This window comes from Chiloscyllium plagiosum, unplaced genomic scaffold (genome assembly GCF_037043375.1).
Source record: "Chiloscyllium plagiosum isolate Xiang-an unplaced genomic scaffold, Cpla_swu_hap1 HiC_scaffold_48, whole genome shotgun sequence".
NCBI classification, from domain to species: Eukaryota; Metazoa; Chordata; class Chondrichthyes; order Orectolobiformes; family Hemiscylliidae; genus Chiloscyllium; species Chiloscyllium plagiosum.
In genome coordinates this window covers 53,076,218-53,083,717 of record NW_028270186.1, presented here as the reverse complement: position 1 = coordinate 53,083,717, position 7,500 = coordinate 53,076,218, and positions in this window count along the sequence as shown.

Here is a 7,500-nt window from a genome sequence, read left to right as displayed (position 1 = left end):
CCAAGGCCACTCGCGTCTCTCGCCTTTCATTTTGGACACGAGCGCCTGTGGAGGGACGGCCGGATTCAACGTGGGGATTGCCCGCCCTCCAATCGTTCCAAGAGACCTCTGCCCCGGCCTCTGACTGAGTTGCACAAACCTTGGTGTGCTCAGGCAAGGGTCAGACCACATCCTTCCTGGCAACACCCAAGGCAAGCAAGGCCACTCGCGTCTCTCGCCTTTCATTTTCGACACGAGCGCCTGTGGAGGGACGGCCGGATTCAACGTGGGGATTGCCCGCCCTCCAATCGTTCCAAGAGACCTCTGCCCCGGCCTCTGACTGAGTTGCACAAACCTTGGTGTGCTCAGGCAAGGGTCAGACCACATCCTTCCTGGCAACACCCAAAGGGAACCAAGGCCACTCGCGTCTCTCGCCTTTCATTTTGGACACGAGCGCCTGTGGAGGGACGGCCGGATTCAACGTGGGGATTGCCCGCCCTCCAGTCGTTTCAAGAGACCTCTGCCCCGGCCTCTGAACGGAGTTGCACAAACCTTGGTGTGCTCAGGCAAGGGGCAGCCCTCATCCTTCCTGGCAACACCCAAGGCCACTCGCGTCTCTCGCCTTTCATTTTCGACACGAGCGCCTGTGGAGGGACGGCTGGGTTCAACGTGGGGATTGCCCGCCCTCCAATCGTTCCAAGAGACCTCTGCCCCGGCCTCTGACTGAGTTGCACAAACCTTGGTGTGCTCAGGCAAGGGTCAGACCACATCCTTCCTGGCAACACCCAAGGGAACCAAGGCCACTCGCGTCTCTCGCCTTTCATTTTCGACACGAGCGCCTGTGGAGGGACGGCCGGATACAACGTGGGGATTGCCCGCCCTCCAGTCGTTTCAAGAGACCTCTGCCCCCGGCCTCTGACTGAGTTGCACAAACCTTGGTGTGCTCAGGCAAGGGTCAGACCACATCCTTCCTGGCAACACACAAGGGAAGCAAGGCCACTCGCCTCTCTCGCCTTCAATTTCGGCACGAGCGCCTGTGGAGGGACGGCCGGATTCAACGTGGGGATTGCCCGCCCTCCAGTCGTTTCAAGAGACCTCTGCCCCCGGCCTCTGACTGAGTTGCACAAACCTTGGTGTGCTCAGGCAAGGGTCAGACCACATCCTTCCTGGCAACACACAAGGGAAGCAAGGCCACTCGCCTCTCTCGCCTTCAATTTCGGCACGAGCGCCTGTGGAGGGACGGCCGGATTCAACGTGGGGATTGCCCGCCCTCCAGTCGTTTCAAGAGACCTCTGCCCCGGCCTCTGACCGAGTTGCAAAAACCTGGGTGTGCTCAGGCAAGGGTCAGCCCGCATCCTTCCTGGCAACACCCAAAGGGAACCAAGGCCACTCACGTCTCTCTCGCCTTTCATTTTCGACACGAGCGCCTGTGGAGGGACGTCCGGATTCAACGTGGGGATGGCCCGTCCTCCAATCGTGTCAAGAGACCTCCGCCTTCGGCCTCTGACCGAGTTGCACAAACCTGGGTGACGAGCACCGCAGGGCGGCAGAGCCGTCGCACTTGGCCGGGTGGCAGCGGGAAGGACCAGCCTATTCACAATAGCGGCCACCCACTCCCAGAGCCGGTCGTGCGGCACCCGAGGCCGACCCTCGACTCGTAAGAGGCTTTAACGTGTGCTCAGGCAAGGGTCAGCCCACACCCTTCCTGGCGGCACCCAAGGGATCCAGGCCACTCGCGTCTCTCGCCTTCGTTTTGGACACGAGCGCCTGTGGACGGACGGCCGGAGTCAACGTGGGGATGGCCCGTCCTCCAATCGTGTCAAGAGACCCCCCGCACCGGCCTCTGACCGAGTTCCCCAAACCTGGGTGACGAGCAGCGCAGGGCGGCAGAGCCGTCGCACTTGGCCGGATGGCAGCGGGAAGGACCAGCCTATTCACAATAGCGGCCACCCACTCCCAGAGCCGGTCGTGCGGCGCCCGAGGCCGACCCTCGACTCGTAAGAGGCTTTACAGTGTGCTCAGGCAAGGGCCAGCCTACACCCTTCCTGGCGGCACCCAAGGGATCCAGGCCACTCGCGTCTCTCGCCTTCATTTTGGACACGAGCGCCTGTGGACGGACGGCCGGAGTCAACGTGGGGGTGGCCCGTCCTCCAATCGTGTCAAGAGACCCCCGCACCGGCCTCTGACCGAGTTCCCCAAACCTGGGTGACGAGCACCGCAGGGCGGCAGCGCCGTCGCACTTGGCCGGATGGCAGCGGGAAGGACCAGCCTATACACAATAGCGGCCACCCACTCCCAGAGCCGGTCGTGCGGCGCCCGAGGCCGTCCCTCGACTCGTAAGGGGCTTTAACGTGTGCTCAGGCAAGGGTCAGCCCACACCCTTCCTGGCGGCACCCAAGGGATCCAGGCCACTCGCGTCTCTCGCCTTCATTTTGGACACGAGCGCCTGTGGAGGGACGGCCGGAGTCAACGTGGGGATGGCCCGTCCTCCAATCGTGTCAAGAGACCCCCCGCACCGGCCTCTGACCGAGTTCCCCAAACCTGGGTGACGAGCACCGCAGGGCGGCAGAGCCGTCGCACTTGGCCGGATGGCAGCGGGAAGGACCAGCCTATTCACAATAGCGGCCACCCACTCCCAGAGCCGGTCGTGCGGCGCCCGAGGCCGGCCCTCGACTCGTAAGAGGCTTTAACGTGTGCTCAGGCAAGGGTCAGCCCACACCCTTCCTGGCGGCACCCAAGGGATCCAGGCCACTCGCGTCTCTCGCCTTCATTTTGGACACGAGCGCCTGTGGAGGGACGGCCGGAGTCAACGTGGGGATGGCCCGTCCTCCAATCGTGTCAAGAGACCCCCCGCCACGGCCTCTGACCGAGTTCCCCAAACCTGGGTGACGAGCAGCGCAGGGCGGCAGAGCCGTCGCACTTGGCCGGATGGCAGCAGGAAGGACCAGCCTATTCACAATAGCGGCCACCCACTCCCAGAGCCGGTCGTGCGGCGCCCGAGGCCGGCCCTCGACTCGTAAGAGGCTTTACGGAGTGCTCAGGCAAGGGTCAGCCCGCACCCTTCCTGGCAGCACCCAAGGGAACCAGGCCACTCGCGTCTCTCGCCTTCATTTTGGACACGAGCGCCTGTGGAGGGACGGCCGGAGTCAACGTGGGGATGGCCCGTCCTCCAATCGTGTCAAGAGACCCCCCGCCACAGCCTCTGACCGAGTTCCCCAAACCTGGGTGACGAGCACCGCAGGGCGGCAGAGCCGTCGCACTTGGCCGGGTGGCAGCGGGAAGGACCAGCCTATTCACAATAGCGGCCACCCACTCCCAGAGCCGGTCGTGCGGCGCCCGAGGCCGGCCCTCGACTCGTAAGAGGCTTTAGGGAGTGCTCAGGCAAGGGTCAGCCCGCATCCTTCCTGGCAGCACCCAAGGGAACCAGGCCACTCGCGTCTCTCGCCTTCATTTTGGACACGAGCGCCTGTGGAGGGACGGCCGGAGTCAACGTGGGGATTGCCCGCCCTCCAATCGTGTCAAGAGACCTCCACACAGGTCTCTGACCGACTCTTAGAACAGACAGGGAGAGTTTGGCAATTCTGTCAAAAAATTGACAAAGTGTCAAAAATTCGACTTCCAAGAGCTCTCCAGCATGCACTCATACCCGCCATTAGAGTGCTATGCCCGTGGAACCGTTTTTCGGATGCCTTTCAAAAAGGTCCCGCGCCGCCATTTTGTTCTAAAAATCGTGTTCCCAGAAATCTCCGGGTACCCCGCCAACCTCACTGTGTAACAAATGCAAGTGGCACTGAATGGGTCTGAATTTCAAATTTGACTGCATCGCTCTGGAACTCGATCCCCGCAAAACCGTTTGGATTTTTCCCGCTCGGGACTTCCGCGACAGACAAAGTTAAAGTTTTCGGGCTGCAGACACAAAATGACAGTTGGCCATTTGCCGGGCTCAATTCACACAGTTCCTGCGGCACTTCGGAACACATGTTCGGCGCGAGTTTGTGAATCTTTCCCGATGCTTCGGCACTTTCCTCCGCTGACACTTAGAATATTTTTCACACTTTGCTGAAAAATTTTCTAAGTGTTTTTTCCTAAGTTTTTCTGGTTACTGATTTATTATTTTTGATCATTTTTCTAAGTTTTTCTGGTTACTCATTTCTCATTTTCGGGCATTTTTCTAAGTTTTTCTAGTTACTGATTTCTTCTTTTTGGGCATTTTTCTAAGTTTTTCTGGTTACTCATTTCTCATTTTCGGGCATTTTTCTAAGTTTTTCTAGTTACTGATTTCTTCTTTTTGGGCATTTTTCTAAGTTTTTCTGGTTACTCATTTCTTCTTTTTGGGCATTTTTCTAAGTTTTTCTGGTTACTCATTTCTCATTTTCGGGCATTTTTCTAAGTTTTTCTAGTTACTGATTTCTTCTTTTTGGGCATTTTTCTAAGTTTTTCTGGTTACTCATTTCTTCTTTTTGGGCATTTTTCTAAGTTTTTCTGGTTACTCATTTCTTCTTTTTGGGCATTTTTCTAAGTTTTTCTGGTTACTCATTTCTCATTTTCGGGCATTTTTCTAAGTTTTTCTAGTTACTGATTTCTTCTTTTTGGGCATTTTTCTAAGTTTTTCTAGTTACTGATTTCTTCTTTTTGGGCATTTTTCTAAGTTTTTCTGGTTACTCATTTCTTATTTTTGGGCATTTTTCTAAGTTTTTCTAGTTACTGATTTCTTCTTTTTGGGCATTTTTCTAAGTTTTTCTGGTTACTCATTTCTTCTTTTTGGGCATTTTTCTAAGTTTTTCTGGTTACTCATTTCTTCTTTTTGGGCATTTTTCTAAGTTTTTCTGGTTACTCATTTCTCATTTTCGGGCATTTTTCTAAGTTTTTCTAGTTACTGATTTCTTCTTTTTGGGCATTTTTCTAAGTTTTTCTGGTTACTCATTTCTTATTTTTGGGCATTTTTCTAAGTTTTTCTAGTTACTGATTTCTTCTTTTTGGGCATTTTTCTAAGTTTTTCTGGTTACTCATTTCTTCTTTTTGGGCATTTTTCTAAGTTTTTCTGGTTACTCATTTCTTCTTTTTGGGCATTTTTCTAAGTTTTTCTGGTTACTCATTTCTCATTTTCGGGCATTTTTCTAAGTTTTTCTAGTTACTGATTTCTTCTTTTTGGGCATTTTTCTAAGTTTTTCTGGTTACTCATTTCTTATTTTTGGGCATTTTTCTAAGTTTTTCTAGTTACTGATTTCTTCTTTTTGGGCATTTTTCTAAGTTTTTCTGGTTACTCATTTCTCATTTTCGGGCATTTTTCTAAGTTTTTCTAGTTACTGATTTCTTCTTTTTGGGCATTTTTCTAAGTTTTTCTGGTTACTCATTTCTTCTTTTTGGGCATTTTTCTAAGTTTTTCTGGTTACTCATTTCTTCTTTTTGGGCATTTTTCTAAGTTTTTCTGGTTACTCATTTCTCATTTTCGGGCATTTTTCTAAGTTTTTCTGGTTACTGATTTCTTCTTTTTGGGCATTTTTTCTAAGTTTTTCTGGTTACTGATTTCCCAACGTTGGAAATGCATGAAACTCGGCCTGAACACGGTGGCAGGGTCCGCTCTCGAAGGCGAGACCTTCGGCAGAACCACCGGGTCAAATCCGGCCGGGCTAGCCGGCCTCGAGCACTCAAAGTCGGTATGAGCAGTCAAGTTCGCTCCCATCACAGTTTGGACCCTAAAAAATCTAAGTGTCACTGGTTACTGATTTGTACTGACTCGAAAAAATTCTAAGTGTCGTTGGTTACTGATTTGTAACCACCGGGTCAAATCCGGCCGGGCTAGCCGGCCTCGAGCACTCAAAGTCGGTATGAGCAGTCAAGTTCGCTCCCATCACAGTCTGGACCCTAAAAAATTCTAAGTGTCACTGGTGACTGATTTGTACTGACTGAATAAAATTCTAAGTGTCGTTGGTTACTGATTTGTAACCACCGGGTCAAATCCGGCCGGGCTAGCCGGCCTCGAGCACTCAAAGTCGGTATGAGCAGTCAAGTTCGCTCCCATCACAGTCTGGACCCTAAAAAATTCTAAGTGTCACTGGTTACTGATTTGTACTGATTCAAAAAAATTCTAAGTGTCGATGGTTACTGATTTGTACTGACTGAAATAAATTCTAAGTGACGTTGTTTACTGATTTGTAACCACCGGGTCAAATCCGGCTGGTCTAGCCGGCCCCGAGCACTCAAAGTCGGTATGAGCAGTCAGGTTCGCTCCCATCACAGTTTGGACCACTTGCCGACTTGGGAAATGCACGAAAATCGGCCCGAACGCGGGGGCCGGTCCGCTCCCGAAGGCGGGACACTCACCCAAAGCCTGACCCCACCGCCGGCCAACACACCCTTCAAAATCACACCCATCCGACAATGCTACTCAAAAAGGATCCAAATTCAGAAACACCCCCTTCAAAAGGCACTCCGTCCCCGGCCACACTACCGGGGCATGCTCCCCTGGGCGATAATTAAGCCCCCACGACTAATTGAAGCCAACCACAGCCGCAACTCGAAAGGAGAAGTCAGTAACCAATTCAAAAATGCACTTGGTTACTGACTTCTACAGACTCAAAAAAATTCTAAGTGTCGTTGGTTACTGATTTGTACTGAGCCTAAAAAATTCTAAGTGTCACTGGTTACTGATTTGTACTGAGCCTAAAAAATTCTAAGTGTCACTGGTTACTGATTTGTACTGCCTCGAAAAAATTCTAAGTGTCACTGGTTACTGATTTGTAACCACCGGGTCAAATCCGGCTGGGCTAGCCGGCCTCGAGCACTCAAAGTCGGTATGAGCAGTCAAGTTCGCTCCCATCACAGTTTGGACCCTAAAAATTCTAAGTGTCACTGGTTACTGATTTGTACTGAGCCTAAAAAATTCTAAGTGTCACTGGTTACTGATTTGTACTGAGCCTAAAAAATTCTAAGTGTCCTTGGTTACTGATTTGTACTGACTGGAAAAAATTCTAAGTGTCGTTGGTTACTGATTTGTACTGCATCAAAAAAATTCTAAGTGTCACTGGTTACTGATTTGTACTGACTCAAAAAAATTCTAAGTGTCGTTGGTTACTGATTTGTACTGCCTCAAAAAAATTCTAAGTGTTCTTGGTTACTGATTTGTACTGACTGGAAAAAATTCTAAGTGTCACTGGTTACTGATTTGTACTGAGCCTAAAAAATTCTAAGTGTCACTGGTTACTGATTTGTACTGAGCCTAAAAAATTCTAAGTGTCACTGGTTACTGATTTGTACTGACTGGAAAAAATTCTAAGTGTCACTGGTTACTGATTTGTACTGAGCCTAAAAAATTCTAAGTGTCACTGGTTACTGATTTGTACTGCCTCAAAAAAATTCTAAGTGTCGTTGGTTACTGATTTGTACTGCCTCGAAAAAATTCTAAGTGTCACTGGTTACTGATTTGTACTGACTGGAAAAAATTCTAAGTGTCGTTGGTTACTGATTTGTACTGCATCAAAAAAATTCTAAGTGTCACTGGTTACTGATTTGTACTGACTC